This window comes from Lissotriton helveticus, chromosome 2_2 (genome assembly GCF_964261635.1).
Source record: "Lissotriton helveticus chromosome 2_2, aLisHel1.1, whole genome shotgun sequence".
NCBI classification, from domain to species: domain Eukaryota; kingdom Metazoa; phylum Chordata; class Amphibia; order Caudata; family Salamandridae; genus Lissotriton; species Lissotriton helveticus.
In genome coordinates this window covers 428254749-428279601 of record NC_136060.1, presented here as the reverse complement: position 1 = coordinate 428279601, position 24853 = coordinate 428254749, and the positions used below count along the sequence as shown (strand labels likewise).

General features: G+C 41.9%; 1 protein-coding gene across 4 annotated transcripts in view; it reads right to left on the bottom strand.

Annotated features, from left to right (window-relative positions):
- LOC144821874 (uncharacterized) overlaps positions 1 to 24853 on the bottom strand; it is a 350489-nt gene that overhangs the window by 235635 nt on the left and 90001 nt on the right. For 2 of the 4 annotated variants that reach the window (XR_013608485.1, XM_078679030.1), the window contains exons 2-3: positions 7734 to 7812; positions 7405 to 7528 (exon numbers count right to left, since the gene is read on the bottom strand). The exons of 1 other annotated variant lie outside the window; for it this stretch is intronic. The gene's annotated coding sequence lies outside the window, so the exon portion shown is untranslated. The remainder of the gene's footprint in view (positions 1 to 7404; positions 7529 to 7733; positions 7813 to 24853) is intronic. One more of the 4 variants, XM_078679031.1, reaches the window with a different exon arrangement.

Sequence of the window (24853 nt, the reverse complement as noted above, 5' to 3'; positions counted from 1 at the left end):
CACAATTGCTCTGGCAGCCGCATTTTGCACTACTTGTAGGCGCTGGACATGGCAGTTGGGAAGGCCAAGATACAAACTGTTGACATAGTCTAGTTTTGATGTCACAAGGGCTTGCACCACAATCTTCATACTGACTGGCAATAGTAGTGGCAGGAACTGTTTCAACATACAGAGAGTGCCAAAACAGGCACCTGTTAAAGTTTGAATCCAAGAGCGAATAGAGAAAGCATTGTCGATGACGATGCCCTAGTTTTTTACTTTCTCCTTAGCTGAAGGAGAGGAAGACAAGCCCTTTGGCAACCATGTGCTCCAATTATAGGTTTCAGGTTGACCAAAGAACACCACTTCTGTTTTATCTGGGTTGCACTGCAACTGATTTATCTATAGCCAATTGAACACCTTTGTGAGGCAGGATCTACTACTTGCACTGTCAAAGTCAGATCCTTTGTCACAAGTGAAAATCAATTGTGTGTCATCTGCATATGAAACAATGTTTGCACCTTCTTACTCTACCAGTGGTGCAGGGATGATAGATATTGAGCAGGGTGGGACTAAGGATAGAACCCTGGGGGACACCCACGTTCACAGCGGATATGGGAGATGAAAAAGGGGGTAGCCACATTTCCTGAGTCCTATTTTCCAAGAAGGTGATCACCCAGGCCAGAGCGGTCCCACCCAATCCAATGTTCAGTAGTCTACCAAGAAGTCTCTTGTGTGAGACCGTATCAAAGGCCGCCAACAGATCGGGTAAAATCAGAACTGCTTTTCCACCCTGATCCAGTTCTCCCTTTATAAATTCTGTCACCTCCAACAGAGCAGATTTTGTGCTATAATGTGGCCTAAATCCTGATTGTGAGTTGTGTACGGCTTTCTGTCTTCAATAATCTTTTGGAGTGCTCTGTTTACATGTTTCTATAGTACTTTAGATAAGGCGGGAAACAGGGAAATAGGCCTCTAATTAGTCGGATTGTTATGATCGGCATTAGTATTTTTAAAAAGAGGTACGTTTTTTGCCAGCTTCCAAATTTGCAGCATTTTGTCGGAAGAGAGGGATAGATTAAATATCTCATTAACTTTAGGATTGATGGTAGATGCTTATAATTTTTTTTTCCCCGGGCAGGGGTCAGTTAGAGATCCTGACTTTATGCTTTGAGGAATAGAAAGTGACTCCTCTAATTGTAACTCAGGGAAAGATAGCAATGTAGGGAGCTCAGATGAGACAAACTTTCCATTTGTCCCGTGATAGAAGGTCGGGGCCTCCTCAGAGATGTTATTAAATGCTTGTTGAATTATAGTGATCTTGTTATGAAAGAATTACGCAACCTGCCTAGTCCACTGCGCCGTATGTGGTCCTTCATTGTTACCAGCTTTAGGGGAAGTGAAAGATTGCACTACAGTGAAAATTTATTTTCCTTTATTCTGGGCTGATTCGACCTCATCCCGGAGGAAGTTTTTCTTAGCCTCCCTCACCTGTATATAGTGAGCTTTTAAGATGTCTTTGTAGATTTTTCTATCTTCAGGCAGATAGTGTTTTCGCCATTTCCTTTCAAATCTTCTACAGTGCTTTCTGACTTTTAAGTCATCACTAAGTTAAACCCTAAATGCCAATGGTGCAGAGTGGATGGTACTCAAAAAGTAGGACGTATGTTTTTAAGATTTTATTTCCTGACGGTAAAAAAACTCCTAACTCATTTTTTCCCTGTGCTCATGCTGGCTGGCCTGTTTAATAGGTTACATTAGAACATGTTAAAATGCATACATTCAGCTAGGGAATAGCTAGGCTAATGATTCAAAGTCTCAAATGAATAGTTATTTAAAATCCAATCTAATAGTCACGTTGTATTTTAATGTACTATTTTGAAAATGCCACTTTTAGAAAGTGAAGCAGAGGTTGAGCTAATACCATGACAGCAAGGCTAGGCCACTAACAATAGAAAACAATTGAATTGGCAATGCTGAGTATCCTTTAATAAATTCACTTAATCTGTGGGCGCTCAAATTAATTTCTGCGACCACCAATTATTTTTTACCATCAACACTCACAAGTAATCTGAGACAATTGTGGAACTTTACACCAATATAAAAACATCGTAAATTTGGCACATGCACATGTTATAACCAAACCATTGAAGGTACATACTTTGCCCATAAAGATATTAAACTGAGACATACAGATTTCTCTAATTGCAAAACTATGAATGTAGTATATGGAATGCACTTCCCATGCAACAAACACTATATAGTGAAACCAACCAAGAACCAAGACAGAGAATTACACAACACAAGTCTCACATTAGGCGCAAAGTCACTACTGCCCCACTAGCTAACCATTTTTGGGAGGATCATCACTCTGAAAAACATTTCCAATGGACAGTGTTGGCATTTGTACCACCAGACCCAAGAGGAGGAGACTTGGAGAGGCGACTTATAAGAAAATAATGTTACCTTATATTACAGTTTAACACAGTAATAGAATGTTTGAATGAGATGAACTAACTCCAAAATGTATGAGAAATTCACAAGGATTCCAAAACATCCTGTTAGATCTAGATATCAAGATCATTGAGTACTGTGCCTTGGGCAGTGTTTCAAAACGTTGATGATCTGTAGTCCTCTCATCTATATTAAGAGAGTCAGATTAGTCCATTGTTCAATTGAGAATTACTTTTTATGGACATCTTCATTATGACCAACAAGTCATGCGGAAATTTCATTTTATTTAACAGTTTTCTACATTCGTCACCACTAATCAGATTTTATACACTATATGTCCCATAATGCCTTTGGGCTTTGAGAATAAGAACATCTACTGCATTTAGACAGCCCCAGGGACCAAATTAGCCACACTTCACAATTGGGAGGATAAAGGTGAACTTTTAGATAAGTGAGAGCCAGCCACTAAGACACCAACTGAACTTCATTTCTAACAGAACCTGGAAAGTTGTGCAAAGAAATTCTACACAATAAAGTAAGCAGTGCGACTGAGAGTGAAATGCTAGGTTCAAACTGGGATTGTAAATGCTGCCGCTTTTAAACAGGAGAACCACCATCACTAATGTTTGGGTTTCAGGATGAATTAAATGACAAATGGCTGCTTCATGAAGGGTTGTTTGTTTAAAGAAAGAATTTACAAGTCGTTAAAAAGTGAAGAGAAGGAAGCATATTCTGTTTGGCATGTTTGAGATATGTTATCACTCTGATCAAGCATGCAAGAAAATTATGAGCCGGAACGTCCAATAATGTAGTTTAGTGGCGTCCTCATTTTAATTGTGCATTGGCAACACTCGAGAGCAGTGTTGCTTCCAGTTTGAATTTCTTGACAAACATTTTTAAAGCATGAATTTGCCTGCTCACATTAGACATGAGTTCATTAAGAGAAAAATTTGCTAGCATTCACGCCAAGAATTTTCAATTCTATTAAGGACACGGAGGCGAGGATTATGCTTCTCTTTCGTTTATTGCTACTCACAGAAGCCAATGAAAATGTTTAATTACACAAAATAAACTACATTTCCCATGATCCTTCTCATATCCTGTTTGACCCTATAATAACCACCATTTCCTTTTCCTGAGCCTCTTTCTTTGCTCAAATTTTAGTCCAATATAACATTAAATCAAGTCCAAACTGTCATCCTCCAACGTGGAAGAACCATAAGCAAACTGAAACGTTATACATCTTCTTTAACCAGAAGCACATCTATTCCATCTTCTTTTCAGAACCTGAAATGAATGAAACATAGGAGAACCCGTAACTTCTGTTCAACAGAATATAAAATACCTATGGGTGGGCATACATTACAGACATTGACATTGACTCAGCCATTTCCCAAATCTTCCTTGTTGATTTCAACCTTCACTGGTCTAACCCCAATGACCATGCGTTAACGTGCCATAAATCATTCTTAACTGATCAAGAACTGATTAAGCACTGTGACCACCCTACTCATAATAAAAGAGACACTCTAGACCTCATTATCTCGAAAGGACAGACCATCCCTTTGGATACCATTACCCCTTGCGACTGGTCCGACCACCACTGCATCCTCTTTTATATTAACATAGAGGTGTCGAAGAGGAAGGGCCAACCAACGAAATCAGAGATCTGGAAAAGGGACCTCAGATCAATAAACTCAGATGAACTAGCAGCCCACTGTAAAGCTGCCCTCTCCTCCCAAGATGACTTGGTTGAGGTTCAGTTACTCACCGACTCCTACAACTCAACCATTTTCTACATCATGGATGACATTGCACCACTCCATCAAAAAAATGCCTCAACACAAATATCCAAACATTGGTACAATGACAATCTAAGCACGAAACGCCGCAACCTCAGGGCTGTTGAATGGTCCTGGAAATCCAAACCCTCACTATACCAACTAAAACTCCTTAGAGATGTTAGGAGCTTCTACAGCAAACAAATCAAGAGCGCTAAAGCTGACAACTTCAGACACCAACTTGATCAAGCTGCTAACAGCCCAAAGAAACTTTTGTAATTGGTCAAACAGCAATCAGTGGAAGGTCCAAACCACTCTGACTCTGGAGGCAGTCCACCCTCATGCGATGAACTTGCTGCTTTCTTCACTGAGAAATTAAGACTCATCACCATTGAACTCGCCTCGAAGAAGGCTCTCCCACCATCTTCTGGGCCTGCACGACCCCTTGACCTCTTAGAAAAGTGCAAACATATCAGCCTTAACACTAAGAACAATGCATCATGGGGCACCTTTACCTCATTCAGTGAAAAAGACATCAACAAGATTCTTCAGAATATCAACCCACGTAACCACTTCAGTGACCCGTTGCCCCCGGCCATCTTCAAAGAAATCAAGAATGCACTCATCCCCACCTGGACAAGGATTGTAAACGCTTCTCTATCACAAGGCATGATCCCAGACTGCCTAAAAGCAGCTCAGGTGTCACCTAAACTAAAAAAACTAACACAGATAAAGCTGACCTCAATAACTTTTGCCCTATCTCCAATATCCCCACCAAAGCCAAACTCCTAGAAAAATGCGTCCAATCCCAACTTTGTGCTCACGTAGAGAACTTCCAACTCCTAGACCAGCTTCAATCCGGCTATCGAAAGGGGCACTTTATGGAATCGGTTCTCACTCACGTTATGGATGACATTTTAAAAATGCTTGACGAAAACGATTCATGCCTCCTAATCCTTCTTGAACTTTCCTCCGCATTCGACATGGTTAATCATGACAACATCCTATCCATTCTAAAGAAAAGGATGGGTTTCACGGGTGTGGTGCTACAATGGTTCTCGTCCTTCCTCCACCACAGATCACAAAGAGTCAAGGCAAACCACTCCCTCTCCCAGCCTTCTCCAGTACTCATGTGTGTCCCCCAAGGGTCAGCCCTTTCTCCTATCCTCTTCAACCTTTTCTTGGAACCACTAGCTAATTCACTAAATTCCACAAACATTCTCTTTCATATGTATGCGGACGACACGCAACTTTATCTTAAAATCTCATCCCCAATAACATCATCCCACTCAACACTACCCTAACGTCTACCCAAAATTAGTTACCTGAGAACCATCTCCTGCTGAACACCTCCAAAACTGATTTCCTTCTCATATCTCCTCCGAACCACATCACCAAGCCTGACCTGTGGCTGAGTCACCTCACTGCTTTCAACTGCACCCCTCTCATAAAAGACTCAGCCAAATCTCTCGAAATCACTCTGGACAAGCACCTGAATATGAAAAATCACATCAGCAATGTGTGTAAGGGAGCTAATCACGTGATGAGGACACTCAGAAATATCAAACCATTCCTGGCTCCACTAAGGGCATCACTGAACGCTGCGGCTAGACTGGTTACAGGTACCAAATGAAATGAGGATATATACCAAGTCCTAAAATACCTTAAATGGTTGCCCTATGAAGCTCGAATTCAGTTAAAGATTGCCGTTCTGACGCACAAAACCCTGCATTTCAAAACTCCCAGGTACCTAGCGCAAAGGCTTGACCTATCCTGTTGTGGGAGAGCCTCAAGAAGCACTAAAACTTTCCTCTTGAAACCACTCATCCTTAGCAAAAAGAGAACAAGTCACCGAGCCTTCTCCTGCGCTGCCCCAAAGATATGAAATTCTCTTCCTCTGGAAGTACGCTGAATATCCTCAATGATTGCTTTCAAACTGGAAGCTAAACGATTCCTAATGAATACATTCTTACATTAATTGGGCTAGGTTCACCTGCTCGAAGTCATTTATCCTACAACCATTGTACCATCATTGGCTAGAAAAATGCGTCCAATCCCAACTTTGTGCTCACGTAGAGAACTTCCAACTCCTACACCAGCTTCAATCCGGCTATCGAAAGGGGCACTGTACGGAATCGGTTCTCAGTCACGTTATGGATGACATTTTAAAAATGCTTGACCAAAATGATTCCTGCCTCCTAATCCTTCTTGACCTTTCCTCCGCATTCAACATGGTTAATCATGACAACATCCTATCCATTCTGAAGAAAAGGATGGGTTTCACGGGTGGGGTGCTACAATGGTTCTCGTCCTTCCTTCACCACAGATCACAGAGTCAAGGCAAACCACTCCCTCTCCCAGCCTTCTCCAGTACTCATGTGTGTCCCCCAAGGGTCAGCCCTTTCTCCTATCCTCTTCAACCATTTTTTGGAACAACTAGCTAATTCACTAAATTCCACGAACATTCTCTTTCATATGTATGCGGATGACACGCAACTTTATCTTAAAATCTCATCCCCCAATAACATCATCTCACTCAACACTACCCTAACGTCTACCCTAAATTGATTACCAGTGAACCATCTCCTGCTGATCACCTCCAAAACCGAATTCCTTCCTCCTAACCACATCACCAAGCCTGACCTGTGGCTGAATCACCTCACTGCTTTCAACTGCACCCCTCTCATAAAAGACTCAACCAAATCTCTCGAAATCACCCTGGACAAGCACCTGAATATGAAAAATCACATCAGCAATGTGTGTAAGGGAGCTAATCACGTGATGAGGACACTCAGAAATATCAAACCATTCCTGGCTCCACTAAGGGCATCACTGAACGCTGCGGCTAGACTGGTTACAGGTACCAAATGATATGAGGACATATACCCAGTCCTAAAATACCTTAAATGTTTGCCCTATGAAGCTCGAATTCAGTTAATGATTGCCGTTCTGACGCACAAAACCCTGCATTTCAAAACTCCCAGGTACCTAGCGCAAAAGCTTGAACTATCCTGTTGTGGGAGAGCCTCAAGAAGCACTAAAACTTTCCTCTTGAAACCACTCATCCTTAGCAAAAAGAGAACAAGTCACTGAGCCTACTCCTGCGCTGCCCCATCGAACGCGTGTGAGGACGCTTGTGTGTACCTGTGTGCATGTAAGAAGAGTGTCTAACAAAATCCTCTGATCTCACCTGTATCCTGTCTTCCAGAAGTTCAGTTTTGATGGCCAGCATTTCCCTGGCATACACATCCAGTTAATGAGCGTCACTGAAAGCCTTTTCTAATTCTTCTAGCTGTTGAGCAGTAAACATAGTCCTACCGAAAAGAAATCACAGTAACATGTGAATTTTGGATATATAAAAACAAAAAGTACCATTCTCTGGGGGTAGAAGGTGCATTAGAAACCCAGCTGGGTTTCAATAGTTTAAAACAATGCTGATTATCCTGGACTGGTTATTTAACCACGAATATCTGAAGCGTCCAGAGGGGACAGTTGATATCTTATTCAAGTGCCACTCACCTGTGCCGTCACTTCTTTTGCTTTATTTGTGAAGTAGGTGTTTTCAGATCACTCTTATCCCCAGACAAGCTATCGTCATCTGTGTACGAAAAACACAAGCCTTATTCAGTTGAAAACAGAAGCAGCCTAACTACGTGGGGCCTCATTTATGAGAAGTGACATATCGCTGCGTGAAAGCAGCGATGCATCACTTCTCAGCGCGCCCTCCTTGCGACATGATTGATGTGTCATATTTACTGTATGACGCATCATGTCGCAGGGAGTTACAGATACGTCAGTATTTCTAACGTATCTGTATGGCGCAAAAGTGACGCATTGCTAGAGTCTGTCACAAAAGTGACGCAACCCCAGCAATGCATTCTTTCACATGGGGCAAGCCCCATGTGAAAGGGCCTGCGTCAGTCTTACACCTGCTGTGCGGCATCCTAGAATTGGCGCAGTCAAATCTCATATATTTCACGGCGTCACTTCTACGACCCTTTCTGGTGTCAATACGCCCCCCTTGCAAGCATTATACCTGAGGCAGGTATAATGTGGCGCAGAGGTTTACAAAGTGACGCATCTACCTAGAAGCGTCACTTTGTAAATATGACGCATTTTTTATGCCACTGGTGCATCACAAAAAGTGACGCACCGGCGGCGTAAAAGTGACGCACAGCCTCATAAATGAGGCCCGTGATCACTGAAGAAGAGACGATAAACATATATTTAAAAAAAAAATAATAATGTTCTGAATGGGAGCTAATTTCAGGCGAAAATAATTTCATCTGGAACGGGGAACCAACGCACAGTTGAAACTTCATAAAAACCTGGCTTGAATTCCGTTTTGGTCAGGTGGTGGGTGATTTGTACTGGACCCAGTGTTTGCATTTTGGACACTGGACTATGTTCAAGAAGGAAAAAATACAACGGGCATTCTGCTGGTAAATGGCAGTGCCAACTGAAACCAATAGACACATTTCTACACCAATAACCAAAGTTAAGATGCAGCTTGAAGCAACGGGAAATGTGTTCTCGTCCGATCTGCTGGTGCACAAAATCCACCCCGTGGACAACTGGATTCAACAGAAACTACCTGAATCCGATCAAAACAATTTCCATCCTGTGCTGCCGACATGATTGAAAAAAAAATGCAAAATCCAATTGTGCAAGGCCAGGCTCCAAAACGAAGACTACCAAAATCTAAATCTTGCGTCAACGCCTCATCAGGGGTAGAGGCGCTATATACAATATGTAAATATGTCCCTTGCAAAATTTTGCCTTCCATCTTGATGAAATATAAAATCGATATCATATAATATTGGCCTAATGTATCCAATATATTAGCATACCATTTTAGGTTAACCCCTCCATTGTGAATCATGTACACATTAAGAATCGTGCCTCTTCTGAAGAAACACCATGTTGGTTTAATTTCCCCGTACCTCTTGCTCTTGCTAGGAAAGCCCGTGACCTGCCACTGCTAAAAGGTCGGCCTGGGCTATGAATGGACCATTGATTCTAACTTAGGAAACTCAAGGTTACATCTGCCTTTCTTGTGGGATGAGCACATTCTTGCAGACGCTGTGCCTGTACTCCCATGCCTGAGAACGAAAGGGAGTCACCCTTCCTGACCTGCCCAGTAATGAATAGCTAAGCTTTGAACTAATCATGTGTGCCACATATAGTTTCTTCCTGGAGCGAAGGGGCCAAGTGTTCTTCCTTTTCAAGTGATTATGTGTGTTGAACTGAAAGTATATAATGACCTGTTTGAATATGAACTGGCAGTCTTCTTGTCACACTGACTGGGTGTGGATGGGGAGGCTCCTCTGCGCAGAGTCCATTTAGAATAAATGATTGGACCTTCTTCACTGCCAACTGACTGATTTTTGATAATTGGTATTGGGGCTATTGGAGGGTATGGCTCTATTAGACTTATTTTTTCTAGTACAAAAGTGGGGGCTTGTCCGAGATTCCACATATGGGGTTGTCCTCCCGTACTACGGGGTGAAATTAGGACATTAGGGGGAGCGCTCTGGTCGTGGGGGTGGACTGGCTAATAATTCTCGCTGAACTCCACTCTCACGATCAGGGAGCCCCAACTGCTAGTGACCCCTCGCCGGAATCCTACGGGTGTAACCTGGGAACTGACCGTGTTGGTCTTCAGGAAAGGGGGTGGTGATGAACAGAGTGTCTGAATTAAACAGACCACTCTTACCCAGTCCAAAGATCAGGGCTTGATCCATCACCGTTATTTAGCTCACTGCCCCATCCCAGCTCAGAACCTGGCTATATGCAAATTAGTCTGTCCCTGGCCCAGTGCATCATGGGAACAGGGCAGACCAAACTACCAAGCCAATTCTTCACCAGAAAGGAGACAAGCTACCGGGGACCGGTTTCTGGCATTTCAGCCTCGTCGGCCCGGCTTGCTTGAATCCTGATGGAGCAGTGAGCAAGGGACTCATGTCTGAGTATACCCTGCCACACCTATAGTGGCCAAAAACGATTCAGAAAAGAGGGCATTCAACCTTTGGAATTCCATTGCGCTAGAGGTGCAACTGTTGGCAGTGGTTGTCGAAAGTGATCCATTTATGAGGAATTTCATAATGAACTTGGGAATAAAGCCTGTCAGAGTCATCACGCTGATAGCCAGGTTCTGAACTGGGATGGTGCAGTGAGCTAAAAAACGTGATGGATCAAGCCCTGATCTTTTGACTGGGTAGGAATGTTCTGCTTAATTCAGATGCTCTGTCCATCACCACCCCCTTTGTGAATCGTTTTGGCCACTATAGGAGTGGAAGGGTATGCTCAGACATGAGTCTCCTGCTCACTGCACCATCAGGATTCAAGCAAGCCGGGCCGACGACGCCTGAAATGGCAGAAAACGGTCCCCAGAAGCTTGTTTCCTTCCCAGTACAAGAATTGGCTTGGTAGTTTGGTTTGCCCTGTTCCCATCATGCACTGGGACAGGAACAGACTAATTTGCATATAGCCAAGTTCTGAGCTGGGATGGTGCAGTGAGCTAAAAAACGGTGATGGATCAAGCCCTGATCTTTGGACTGGGTAAGAGTGGTCTGCTTAATTCAGGCACTCTGTTCATCACCACCCCCTTTTCTGAATCGGTCTTCAGGAGCTGGCAGTGGAGAACCTGCAATCAGACCAGACTGCACCAGGTGAGTGAATTGTATTGTAAGTCCTTTGTTGACTTTGGAACGGGCACTTTGGAGAAGTGGCTCAAAGGAACAGTTCACTGAGTATGAAATGTAGTGGTTAGTGAACCACAGGGAATCTGGGGGTCTGACATGGCAGTGGAGTGACTGCATGGGCAGATGTCCCACAGACTTGTTCGGTGATTAGTTGGGACAACATTGGACGCCTTAGTGTTGCACAAGGGGGTGCTCACTCTGCCAAATCCTCTTCGGAAAAGCCCTAGGAGCAACTGGGTAAGCTTGGGGCCTGGAGCTGCGCATCCAGTCGCCCCTGCCCAACCAGCACAGGACTATGGGATGGTCTGTAAGAGGGTTCGTGGTTCTCCTGTCTGATGATCGCAGGACAGTCTTTGGGCTGTCTCTTTTGTGAATCTTTGGTGGTCTGGAATCCGGGGTGATCGATTCCCCGAACAGGAGCGAATGGGCTCTGTTCGAGTCTAGGACATGTCGTCATTTTGTATTGCGGAAAACTTTGCTTTGTAAAAAAAAAAAAAACGTGACGGAATTGTACTTATCGATCGAAATTTATGACATTTATGTATGAGTGGCGAGTGAGACTGTATGATTTAGAAGCAAATGGGTATGAAACAAAAAGAGAAAGAAAAATAATGTTTCCCTTCTTTTATTGATACATTGTGCGTAACTTCAAGGTGTATGGTTGGTGCAAGGTTAATGATATGTGGAGAGTGAATGAAATATGGCCATGTTAGAAAGTTGGTTGATATGATTTATTGAAGAATATGTGACAGCACTCATTATGCTATGTGTTGCTAAATTGAGCTGTTTTGGATATTGTTGCCGCCATAATGATATGCATTTGGTTGAGAAATGACCTGCCCTGTCTGAGTGCAGCCCGAGTCAGGATATGTATTTAAAGAATGGTATTACAATTTGTTTTGTTTAAAGAATTGTGGCTATGAATGTGTGGGAGTATGGGAGCAGTGTGAGGAATGAGTTTAATTTGGTCTCATTGCCATCAATGCGTCAAAAAAAGATCATTGAAAAGGGGTGTAGTTAGAAAAAAAAGGCAACCCCTGTGATTTGATGATACCCTTGATGTACACAAGGACTAATGAAAAGTAAATATGGATAGATCAAAAGTTCAGTTTAAAAGGAAAAGAAAATGTGTGCATTTTGAATTTGCAGGTTGCTCCCATTTAGGGTTGTTTTTAATGGCTCAGTGAGCCAATGTGCACGGTGCAGAGGTTTGTGTTTAATATCAAGGATGAAGGTTCTAACTCTAGCTGGACCTACTGAGACGTTCATCCATTTAAGGTTGATGAAATGTGTCCCATTGCATAGGATAGTAGCAAACATTTGTTCTAAAAGCTGGTATGTGTGTTATTAGGTTCTGTGAATTATTCACAGTAAATGTTTTTTAATAATCTGAGAAAAGAGATAACTTTTAGCCCCTAAAATGAAAAATTATTTTTAAAGTAGGGTGAATTATTGCAGGTTAGGAAGAATTAGGAAGGCTTTTTGTCTTTGACAGCTTCAGAGTGAACAGAAGGTGGGGGTTAGGAGCGCTTGGAATGGCTGGCTCACAGTCCAGAAAAGTTCAGCGCTGAGGTGCTATTTTTAGTTTCTCTGTAAGCAATGGAAGGAGGCTGTCATGTTGACATCTGTGGCCTCATCAATTAGGGCCTTGTCTCCGTAAAATGCATTCCTGAATGGCCCTGCTAGACCGGGCCTCAAAAAGGGGGGTTTCTAGTTCCTTCATAAGAACATCAATAAATGAAAGAACTTCATTCCAAAGGAAAAAAATTATGAAAAAGGGTTTCTCTCTGAAAATCCTAACACCATGCAAAATTCTCTGCAGAAATGAGACATTCGTATTTTTGTTTTGGAAAAATAATGTCCACGCAGTTGTCTTTTATTTAACAGAAAATAAAATGTTGCATTGGTCTTAGAAAGGAAAATAAGATAAAGCTCTTTCTTATAATTTTGTAGGCTACATGCCTAGGTAAAAAACGATTAGCAAATTCAGATTTATTTTTCACAGGAAAAATTGTGGCTCAAGGAAGGGAAAGTTAAATTTAAGGTGGCTTAACATGCTTACAGGTTTTAGTCCTTGCAAATTGACAAGAAGGTTAAAGTTAAGTACATGTTTCGATTTTGTAGTTGGTTAATGTGTATTATGTTTTGTCTTCTGATTAAAAGTTACAGTTGATATTTTTGTGTGTTGTGTGAAATTCTTCTCTTTTGTGTGGTGCATATTTTTGCTTCTGCCCACAGATCATTCATGGATTATTCTGGGTGGTTATATGGCTGACAAGACACGTGAGTTGGATTGACAAACAAAATAAAATGTCATGGTTGTAAGAGGAAAAAAGGTGAAATGTGTGCCCTGACTGGTTATAGGTAGGAAATAAGGGTAAAAGAAGGGTGCTGTCAGCGATGTGTTGAAACAGATGTAGTTTTGGCATAACCCATTTGAAAATAAATGTTCATGTGTTTTTCATGTTTGTGCATTTTGTCCTTTTATGAATTGTTCTTGCTGGTTCTGTGTGTCAGAAGCAACACAGTAAGTTGGGCTGACAGCGGATCATCACAAAGGTGACCTGCAGTCTGATGAGAGAGAGAAAAGTGGAGAAATTGAATATTTATTTTAAGCCTGACAAATTAAGCAGGCCAGAATATTGGGTTTTGGGCTGCAGGTTCACTGTGCATAAAGTGCATGACATAGTGTTGTGTGTCACTGCTCATTTGCATGAGTTATTGTGATTTATTTATGCTTTCAGTGCTTGGTATACAGCAAGTATACCTGATGGCTTGGCATATGTGTTTTTATTTTATGTATAATTTTGTTTTTGTGTCATATTGACACTTCTATTTTTTGATACTAGTACAAGCTCCCCTGTGTTGTGAGGGGATGGTCATGACGATACCCATCGCTGCGCAACAGGTGGTTGTACTTGTTCTGGTTACTAAATTCCTCAGATATGATATTTCATGCTGTGAACATGAGAGGCAACACTTCACCAGTGCTTGTCTATCTGGCTATGGTGGTATTGAAGAAAAGCAAAAGAGTTATACCGGATTAAAAGTGTGTCACCTACAGTTAGCCATGTTACAGCTCCTTCCCTTACGGGACGGGCAGCTCTTGATTAAAAATTCCCTGATTGGATCCTAGGGAAGAAACTATAACTTTGTGGCTCTTGCTAAAGGTGACCTGAACTTTTCTGATGCTGCACTAACTAATCCTGTTCTGCTTCCTAGGTAGTGTATGGTATGCCTTTGTTCCTAAAAGTACAAAATAGAAAAACGCCAATGCTGCCAAAATCAATTCACCATAAATTCAGCATCTCACAGTTCAACAAAACATAAAGTGAGGGGATCTGAGTATCTTGAATAAATCTTTACTTTTATTTCCTTTTTACTTCATTTAGATTTTTTGATCATTTTTGAACAAGTTTTTTTAATAAAAAAAATATAACATACAATATATGAAAAAGATTCTGTACATTAAAGCACTCCCTTCCAACACTCATACCTTCACTCACTTGTGAATTACGCGTTTCGAACTCCTCTTAGTATCGAGTTCTCATCAGGACCACACACTCTAATTTTCTGCAACAAATAAATTTGTAGAAGTCCTCAAGCCCACGGCTCGGGACAACAGGTGTGTCTAGCTGTTCATACCGTCTCCCTATTATGTTTTCTTGTTTTCATGGGGTATTGGAAGGTTATTATTTTTCACTGCTGTCCCTTAATCTGGGAAAGTCAATGCTGCAAGCCGGCTTGAATTTGAAGACGGTGTCCTTAGCTTTGGACTGCCATCTGGGAACGCCAGCTTCTGGGGGTCAACTCAGTCGCGATCACTCGTTCGAAACGATTGGTTTTAGTAAAAGACAAATTATTGATTGTGACAATTATTTAAATTAATAAGTGCTTTTAAATTGGTTTTTTAATATTTATGAAGCTTAATACTCATACTATGACCTCCTAGCATTAAAATTTTGTTTAGGTTGTGGTGTCACATAATGAGGACATTTGCATATCAAATTTCACTCGGCACAGGCGTATAAAAGTCATTTTTCTAAGGATTTACATGAGATATATCTAATGTCCAATCTCTGCAGTCAGTAGAAAACATTCTGAGGATGTTTAATATGTAAAGAAAATGTATAGGATATTCATTTTTAACCCCTTCGATGCTCATGACGGAACGGTTCCGAAATGAGGTACGGTTGAGCTGTGCTCATGACGGAACCGTTCCGTCATGACCACGCCCGTTTTTATTAGGGCCCAGCACCGGAGGGGGAATCGCGGTCGCGCTGAAGAGGTTAAGTGTCCCAAATAGCAAAGTCGAAATTGGGCAAAAATGCATTAATTTACAACAACAAATGGTGCATTCAGAGCAGTTTTAATCTGCCTTAGGTTTCAGTAAATGCATACATTTAGGTATAATACAAATAGCTGACTCCTATATTATGAAACAAGTATATTGCACACTGCTTATAATTGTATATGTGAACTTTGATTAACAGAGAAGCTTTGCCATATTTATACAGTACTAATGCTTATAAGCTGAGGCAATGTAATTTGTTCATTTGCTAAAGGGATTTCTAGCCCTTTCAAAAGTGCTCTGTAACTTTGTTTATGCCCAGTTGCTACACACCGGGATTGATAGTGTTGATAGACGTGAAACCTGTTTCAGATTTCCTCCTGCCAAACTGGAGGAAGGAGGCTAGCTCCCCGCTAGCTCCCTTACAAATTAAGGCTAGGTAATATGTATGTTGCTCTCCCCTTTTCTCATGTTTTGTTTTGAATTTTTAGGGGAATTAGTTGTGGGTAGTTTTGTTCTACAAGTTTTAGGTGATAAAACCATTATTGTAGACTTGCAAGTGTATTGCTAGTTCTTTATTAGCTAGTCTGTGTAAATAAACTCACAGTCCTTATTAGAAGCTGATGCTGCATAGTTTGGATTAGGGAAGGTAGAACGTAGGAAGATGCCCATGTGACCCTTAGCAAAAATGTTTTGAAGAACATGTTGTTTTATAGATAAGAGCCCTGTTAAAATAGCAGTTTTAGATCTTTCCTGCTGAAATCAGTGAAAATAATAAAGAGCACCCAATTGAAGGGACTAGAAGTATGGCCTTTTGCCTTTGTATCCTATGAAAGTGACAGTGCATTCTAGATTACAGTAGTCCCATGGCGACTGGCCACTCCCTCGTAGATTGCAGGCCACCTGCTTGCAGTCACATTGTTAAATAACAATTAATTATTTTGCATTAATTTAAAGAAAACTAACAACTGTGTCACATTTCCTGCATCACTAGGTTTGCGGGATCTTCCAGAGTAAAATGAAGAGTCATAAAAAGCCCTGCAGAACAGGTGATAAAGATGAGTTCTAAACTCCCATCAGTGATAGCTACAGATGAGGGGCGGACGTCTTGGACCTACAGTCCCAGCACCCAGAAAGTAGCAAAGCTGGACAGAGATCGCCAGCGCTTCATCAATGGCATCTCCAAAGCATTGTCCTTGCTCCATCAGACGGCGTTGGACAAAAGAGAAGAATGAGGAGCTGCTTCTCTGTTTGTTACAGAACAAGAGTTTCAGTGCAAAAGAGCGAAAGAAGAAGGATCCCTGTTGTTGATGGCAGGGATGGTTTGAAGTTTCAGTTTTCTACCTGTCATGTGCTGGTAACCTCTGACAGCGCGCGGTCCCTCGAGCCCCTTGGCCTATGTTTTTGGCAACCCCTTTCCTTTCCTTTGTTCCAACAGAAGGGCAGTGCACCAGAGAATCTGAGATTGGCAAACGGCACTATATTTGTGATACCCATGTTGAAAGGAAAATTAGAATGAAAGAGCAGCCCGAGTGTCCTCTGACACTGAATAACAAGTGTTGGAGCCTGAGAGTGTTGCTGAACGCAAAAGCCTGTTGCTCTTTCCTGATTAACAGTACCTGGATCTGCAGGATATGATCTGCGCCCGTGACCACCGAAGAGTATTGTATCTGTAGTGCCTGCCGCAGAGGAGAGATATTGGTGCACTGCCTAGAGACATTGAAACTTTCGAGTGAGCTGTGAGTTTGCCAGGAGGGCACTCCAACAGATACTCAGAAGAACTATTGTCATGGAAAGGCCTGAATCGAGAGGCCCAACGCGGAGGAAGAAGATTTGATGGACGATAGAAGCCTACCAAAGAGGCTTAGAACAGACTTTGGGCATAGTTGCTTGCAAAAGTGATTTCAGTACAATTTAAGTAGATGTTAGATAAGTTCCCATTTGATTCAATTGCTATAGAAGAGGAAGTGGCTCCTCCCCCAGTATTCAAAATGGTCCAAAAGAATTGAATGTGTGTGATTGCCCTTAACAATGTTTTAGAGTAGTGTTCTGTTTAGTAGAACAGTATCAAGCCCGTACTCTGACAAATAATATCACCATTTCATCTGAGAGCATTTATAATCTCTGTGATCCATTTGATACCACACAAGGAGTGACACAAGATGTAGTAATGATAGTCTCTACTAGCTGTAGGGCCCATGGATTGCTTCTCATTTTAATTAGCAAAGGATGATCTGGTCTTGTCCTATTTTTGCTACATATGTATAGGTTGAGAGGCCTAATTTTGGTAGTATATATATATTTACTACCCTCCAAGTTAAGTAATTATGTAATAAAGATGTCCTGGAGTACAGTGCATCTGCATTAGAGTTAGGTTCAGGGAGATGACCGAGAAAAAGGTATCATGCATCTAAGTGCTTGCTCGAATGTAATGAAGGAAGCATGAAGGTGTCCTGGCTAGATAAGAAAATGAAGTGTAGGGTTTCCAATGGTTCAACATCACTGAGTACTCTAGTTCTTTCCATTGAGCAGAATGTTTCCCATGAGCAAGTCAGTGTTTTTGTGTAATAACATGTGTATTCAGTTAAATCAGACATATATAATAAGAAAATGTCATTATTAGAATATGTATCCGAATATCTGTATATAATCAAGCAGAACATATCATTTCATACATGTCATCCAATAGTATAAGTTGACTTAGGTCTTAGGCCTCAATTTGTATTTTTCTCATGAAAAATCCTTGGCTTTCAGTGAACTGATTATTCAAATGAATAATGGTTTTGTGCACGGTAGTGGTGATCTCACCTTCTGCAGGCAATGGAATGTCAACTAGTTCGTTTTAATAGAACTGATAGAGAGAATGTTCAAAGACTGCATTATTTAGCTTCAGAAATACATGTTGAAAATGGCACCTGGTCCCTAACTGGGAGGTTTTGGGAACCTCTAGTCCACCTGGTGTTGAAAGATCTTTATGATCCTAGCTGGAGTAATTAGGGTGATATTCACGTGTTGCCTGTGCCTACACTGCGGGCCAGCATGTTGCTCTTATTGTGCTGCCAAGCTTACTTGCTCGTTGACAGTTTCGCACCAGGCGAAAACAGAGAAACAGTTAGTACAGAAGGAAGTTGCAGATCTGATGCAAATAGATGAAGGTATGTTTTTGGATTAAAACCTGTTCTTTCTTTGTATGTATATTGGCTACATCATGCCAAAAGGGCGGTCTGAAAAAATATAAAATCAATATCATATAATATTGGCCTAAATGTATCCAATATATTAGCTTACCATTTTAGGTTAACCCCTCCATTGTGAACATACTTGAATCATGTATACATTAAGAATCAGGCCTTTTCTGAAGAAACACCATGTTGGTTTCATTTCCCCGTACCTCTTGCTCTTGCTAGGAAAGCACGTGACCTGCCACTGTGTAAAGAGAGAGTCTAAAAGGTCGGCCTGGGCTATGAATGGACCATTGATTCTAACTTTGGAAACTCAAGGTTACATCTGCCTTTCTTGTGGGATGAGCACATTCTTGCAGACGCCGTGCCTGTACTCCCGTGCCTGAGAACGAAGGGAGTCACCCTTCCTGACCTGCCCAGTAATGAATAGCTAAGCTTTGAACTAATCATGTGTGCCATATATGGTTTCTTCCTGGAGCGATGGGGCCAAGTGTTCTTCCTTTTCAAGTGATTATGTGTGTTGAACTGAAAGTATATAATGACCTGTTTCAATATGAACTGGCAGTCTCCTTGTCACACTGACTGGGTGTGGACGGGGAGGCTCCTCTGCGCAGAGTCCATTTAGAATAAATGATTGGAACTTCTTCACTGCCAACTGACTGATTATTTGATAATTGGTATTGGGGCTAATGGAGGGTATGGCTCTATTAGACTTATTTTTTCTAGTACAACAATCTAATACCCCTATTAAGCACTTGCCAACCCCTACAACAAGAATCATTTTAGAATAGTAAATGGACCGAGTAATGGACCGAGTCCATGCATGCTGGGAATTGAGTCTGAATTGAGAAATTAAAAACAGAACACTTTTTTATGGAGGCGTCCAAGGTCGAGATTTTGACGGTCAACATTTTGGAGTCTTGTTTGCGAATCATGATTTAAGCGATCTGAGTTTTTCACATGAAACAACTACATGGTTTTTTAAAAAACAGTTAAATCCCTCGGCTTCCCCAAACCTGGACAAACTGTGCTTAACTTCAACCATTCTCAAAAAGTCATCCGCTGCTGAACTGGTTGTATGGAAATATACCTGGCGCTACAGTGCTTGTGTTGGCTTGAGACGCACCAGGCATGAGTGGTGTTTAAACAGGGCATCCTTTTCAGCAACTGACTATCACCTGGAGCAAGAAAGAGAAATTGAGAAAGGAGGAGAAAAGAGTCCCTGGATCGGCCTACCCGGTGTGCAGGGTGGACGGGCTCCAGATTCCAATCCCATCGCATCAGGCCTGGCCGATGGGGCCGGTCGGGGGGCTTCATCATCACCAGGCTGCGTACTCCAATGCATGAACCTCTACTTGTGGGACACCCTGACATCATCGGACACCCAGACTTAGGGGGCGATGCCAACTGCCCGTGGGCACACTAATACTGTGAAACCTTTCAGTCCCGACCGTCCAAGTCATCATTTGCCTCGCAAAGGGGAAACGGCAATAAGGATGCAACGTTTCCTCTAACAAAGAAATGAAACCACTGTCTCTAACCCTGTCCTAATCACATGTGCAATACAAATGGCTATCTTACGCATGCATAGGGGATGTCTTTCTGTGTGCTCACGAAGCGATAGGGCTTTAACGCTTTGTGAGCACACATAAAGACATACCCCACACATGTATAAGAGAGCCGTTTGTATTGCGCATGTGATTACAACAGGTCAGGCAAAATATAGTGCAAAGTCCCCCCAATCACATGACAAACAAGCATTGAAAATGCAATAGGACTCGTATTTACGCGAGACCTATTGCATCTTCAATGGAAGTGAGGGCATCAAAGAAGGCATGTGCGAGAGGGGGTGGGCGGTAGTTGTGGTCCAAGAAGTTATGGACTGCGGGAGGGGATGGGGAGAGGCAGGGGAACAAAACATTTTTTAAAGTAAAGGGGCTCAGGAGGTGGGACTAACAGGCCAAAAACCAATCATAATGCAGAATTTCTAATTGAAGCCAATGAAAAATATGGCCAGAAAGTGGGCGGAGCTTCCCCCACTATAGTGTATACCGCATGTCTCGCAAAGCCAGTAGCGTGTTGCGCTGCAACGCTATGAAAGACCTAAAAAGTCAGCCTACGACATTAAAACTATGTGGAACTCTGTGATTACTTGTTACTTACACTAATGGCCTTTTAACAGCTGGAAGACCAACAACAAAACTTGAAAACAAAATGTATATATCAGTTCTGTCTGGTCTGTGATAAAACGTTTAAAATATAGAATATATTTTAGCATAAGACCAGAATGTGATGAAAGGTTTCATATTGGTAAAATGGCAGCCTTACACAATAGAGAGTAAAATAGGGAAAGTTATCTACATTTGCTTTGAAGGAGGTAGTCTGTTTCCTGCGAGGCTGGAGCCATCGCGCACAAAATACAGCGCCAAAAGGTCCCACCATAAGTGGATAGATTTTGGGATCCCATATATATGAATAAACCAGCTCACGGATTCCCAGCAACACCGTAGTGTTTCATATTTACAAGCAATCTTGGATTCCCACACAGGATCAAGGTTGTAGGGGACATTCTAGTGCACCTCCATTACTTAAACATCATAGGAGGAGTGTTGCACCCATATACTAGAGACCGTGTAGAACTTGCACTTGGAGCCCTAAGGAGCCCCGCCCATATTGATTGAAGGACACAAATTTCTGATCCATCCTTGGGATTGTTAAGGACTTTTCCGGGTCTTAACACAAGAGAGACTTTTACATAGTTTTAGTCTTGAAGAAGGCGGGCTACATCAGAAAAGCATCACCGAAACGCGTCAACACCTTTGGTCTTTTCATATATGGTTGTATCCAGGGAACTTGATTCTGTTCAATAGAGTATGAAGGGCTGTGGAGTTTCTTCCAAATAACAGAACTAATTCCATAGGGAACAACCGATATTAGATGTGAGTAATAGGTTGCATTTGTGTTTTTTTGTCTCTCATTATCACATGGATACAATATTGTGTTTTTAATGTATTTTTTATGTATTGTGTAATATTGGACCATCCAACAGATACTAAGAGAACTTGGTAAAAGAAACCTTTTTAATAAAAAATCTTTTATGCATTTTTTTGTTTTATTACATGTACTAGACTTGGCCAGTAGGGTCTGGGGTCTTTTGATTGAATGTGTATAGCTGGTGAATTGTGTTGTGCAAGAGAAACGTAAAAGGACCAGGTAGTATTGTGCTACTCTTTTATTCGAAGCCAGTGACTTTAATAACATATTACCTCCGTTCAGAATATGTATCACAGTGATGTGAGTTTAGAGTTCTTTGTAGAAAGAGAAAATTAAGCCATTGCACTGTGAAATTTAACATGTGACAACAGAAATAGATAATTAGGTGAATTGTGCAAATTCCCTGCTTGACACTAAAACACAGGGGCATATTATCAAGCATGGCGTTATAATTATCGTTGCTTTAGCGGCAGAAAACTGCTGCTAAAGCGGCGATATGGGCTTGATAATATGCAGTAGAGAATTCCCTTAGAACCCCATGTTCACACCAGAACATGGGCTTCTATGGGCATTCACAAGGGCATATTATCAAGCCCATTTGTGACGCTTTAGCGGCAGTTTTATGCCCCACTATTTCTAATTGTTCTCCGATTTAGAAGTTTTAGAAGGTGCAGTGTTATTTTAGTTCAATTGCCGGGATCCTCACAAGCCAACGGTCTCTTAATCAGTTGCCAATAGCACACAACTGCAAAAGATAAGAGGTGTGACACCTCTAGAGGGTGTGGCGGTCAGCAGCGAATGGGACACAAAAGGGCAGATTTACAAGCCCCTTGCGCCACTTTTGCGTCACTTTTCCCATGTTAAAAGTGATGCAAAAGTGGCGCAAGGGGCTTGTAGATCTGCCCCAAAGTATTAACTGGGAACCAAGTGCAAACTAATATGCCCCATGCAGACTCATGACCATCATGGAATCACAGGGATGACAGGTGCTCTATAAAAAAAATGCCTGTATCACCCACGCAAACATATTTAGAAGAAATGAATTTCCAAAGCAATTCACACCGCCTGCCTCTTCCTGAAGAACTGAGTTTCTTTTACATTGACTGCTACGTTTAATGGACTGAGTCGTGTCTGACCAGAAACAACCTTTACCACGCAACTTTTACAACGCACTACCATTACAACGAAACTTTCACAACGCAACATCCATTACATCGCATGCCATTACAACGCAGCCATTACAATGAATGACACTACAACACATACCACTAAAACGCATGTCATTACAACGCGTACCATTACAACGCATACCATCACAACGCATACCATCACAACGCATAGTACCCTTACACTATCCAACACTTACCCTACTTTTGCACCCTCTGGAGTTAGAATAGTAATTTTTACCCATACACTTTCCAACACTTACCCTACTGTTGCACCCCCTGGAGTTAGAATAGTAATGTTTACCCCTACACTATCCAACACTTACCCTACTGTTGCACCCCCCTGGAGTTAGAATAGTAATTTTTACCCCTACACTATCCAATACTTACCATACATGCAATGTAATGGTATGCGTTGTAATGGTATGCGTTGTAAAGGTAGTATGCATTGTAATGGAATGCATTGTAAAGGTCGTTTTAAAAAATTCGTTGTAATGGCATGCGTTGTAATGGAATGTGTTGTAATGGATGTTGCGTTGTAAATAATGTGTTGTAAAGGTATGCGTTGTAAAAGTATGCATTGTAACATCATACACCTTTGTCTGACTCCCCCATACCTTTTTCCAAATATGATATACTGACTTTAAAAAAAAAAAAAATAGAGAGCAAGCTGGAGGCCTAGCAGGTCCCTTGCCATTGACGTGCATCAGAGCACATTTAAACATGAAGCAAGTGTTCCTAGCATCTCAGGATATCAGATGTGGAAAATGTCTGGCAAATAGGGCTTTAAGTAGTCCAGGTCCTGCCAGTGCTCAGGTGCTGCAACTGGTCCCTATCGGGCTCGCGTTTTTAGCTTCAGGGTGGAGAAAAAATAAGCTCATTATTCAGTTTTATAGAAGACTAACTTGGAGCGCTTTTCATGAGCACCAGTTTCATTGCACAAGGACATATTCACGTTTTGAATCAGACGATGCCAGGCTCGGACCTGTTTTCTCAGTTTGAACGAAGGTCGTCTGTTATAGCCTTACACCACAAGAACAGAAGCATGTTTCACATTATATACAATTAAGTCATAGTTGTTGTTTATTTACCTTATGAAACTTACAACCATTGACAAACAACAATAATTACCTGAAGTTCCCAATCCGAGAGGAAGACCAATTTCTTATGATGTCACGTCCTTTAGGAGCAATATGTAAAGAGACGTTTTCATGAGAAGAATGCCATAACAAGCTTTCCTTTTTTATTGATCTTCTCCCCTTGCTTTCATTTTTGTCCTTTGCTCTTTACAGTTGAAACCTGCCAGTGAACTATGCCTTTGGAAATTGTCAGACTCTTTTTTAGGTCTCGCCTAGTCAGCGCTTGCGCTGTCTCTCTGAGACATGCAGTATACACTTTAGTGTGGGAGATTCGTGGTAGCTCCGCCCATCTTTGATATTTGCTTCGGTCAGTAAATGCAGCCTTCGGAGTGGTTTAAGGCTTGTTAGTCCCTCGTCATACGTATCATTCCAGGGCTACTGATCCCTTTACAGGTGCACTTCTTTCTGGCACACGGTCTTTCTGGCACACGGCCTAATTCTGTCTGTAAGCACGTGTGCGCATGCCCAGCCCTTAGAGGTAAAGGCAGTTGTTGCATGTTCACTGCCACACTAAGTGTCAATTCATTGACAAGACCAGAGACTAACGAACGTTGCATATCTATAATTAATTAACAGAACCAGCTCACGGTATACGTTACCGTAGACTGTTAGAGCGACATTGATAAGATCGTTAACAGGCAAAGTGTGACAGCCCAGTTCAAGTACTTTGCTGCCTTACACCTAAAATAGTGAGAAATATTGTTAAGTCATTTGTGAATGGAAGATAAATAATTGTCACAGTGCAGAGGATTGTGGGTATGCATATGCCCTGCTCAAGTCCCGCAAGACGCTATCAGCAGGTCTACGCGTCCATAAAGGCAAAGTCTCACAACGTCACTGCGCTCGCACTGACAACTCCAGCATTGAGTGAAGAGAGAGGGGCGTGGCCATGCAGCCGTGCTCCCCCTGCGTGTGTGTGCATGCCCAGTCCTTTCAGGCCTCCAGGAGGAGGAAAGACGAGAGACAGCACAGACCGTCCAGCATTCCTGCAATCTTGTACAATCAGTACAATCCGTCTGTAAGCGCATGTGTGCACATGCCCAGTGCTTTAAGGTAAAGGCACGTTCTTGCTTATAGTTGTTTGAGTCTGGAAAGGCCAGCATATTCACTCACTCTAACTGTAAGTGAAGCCAGTGTCAATTCAAAGAAAAGACCAGAAGCTT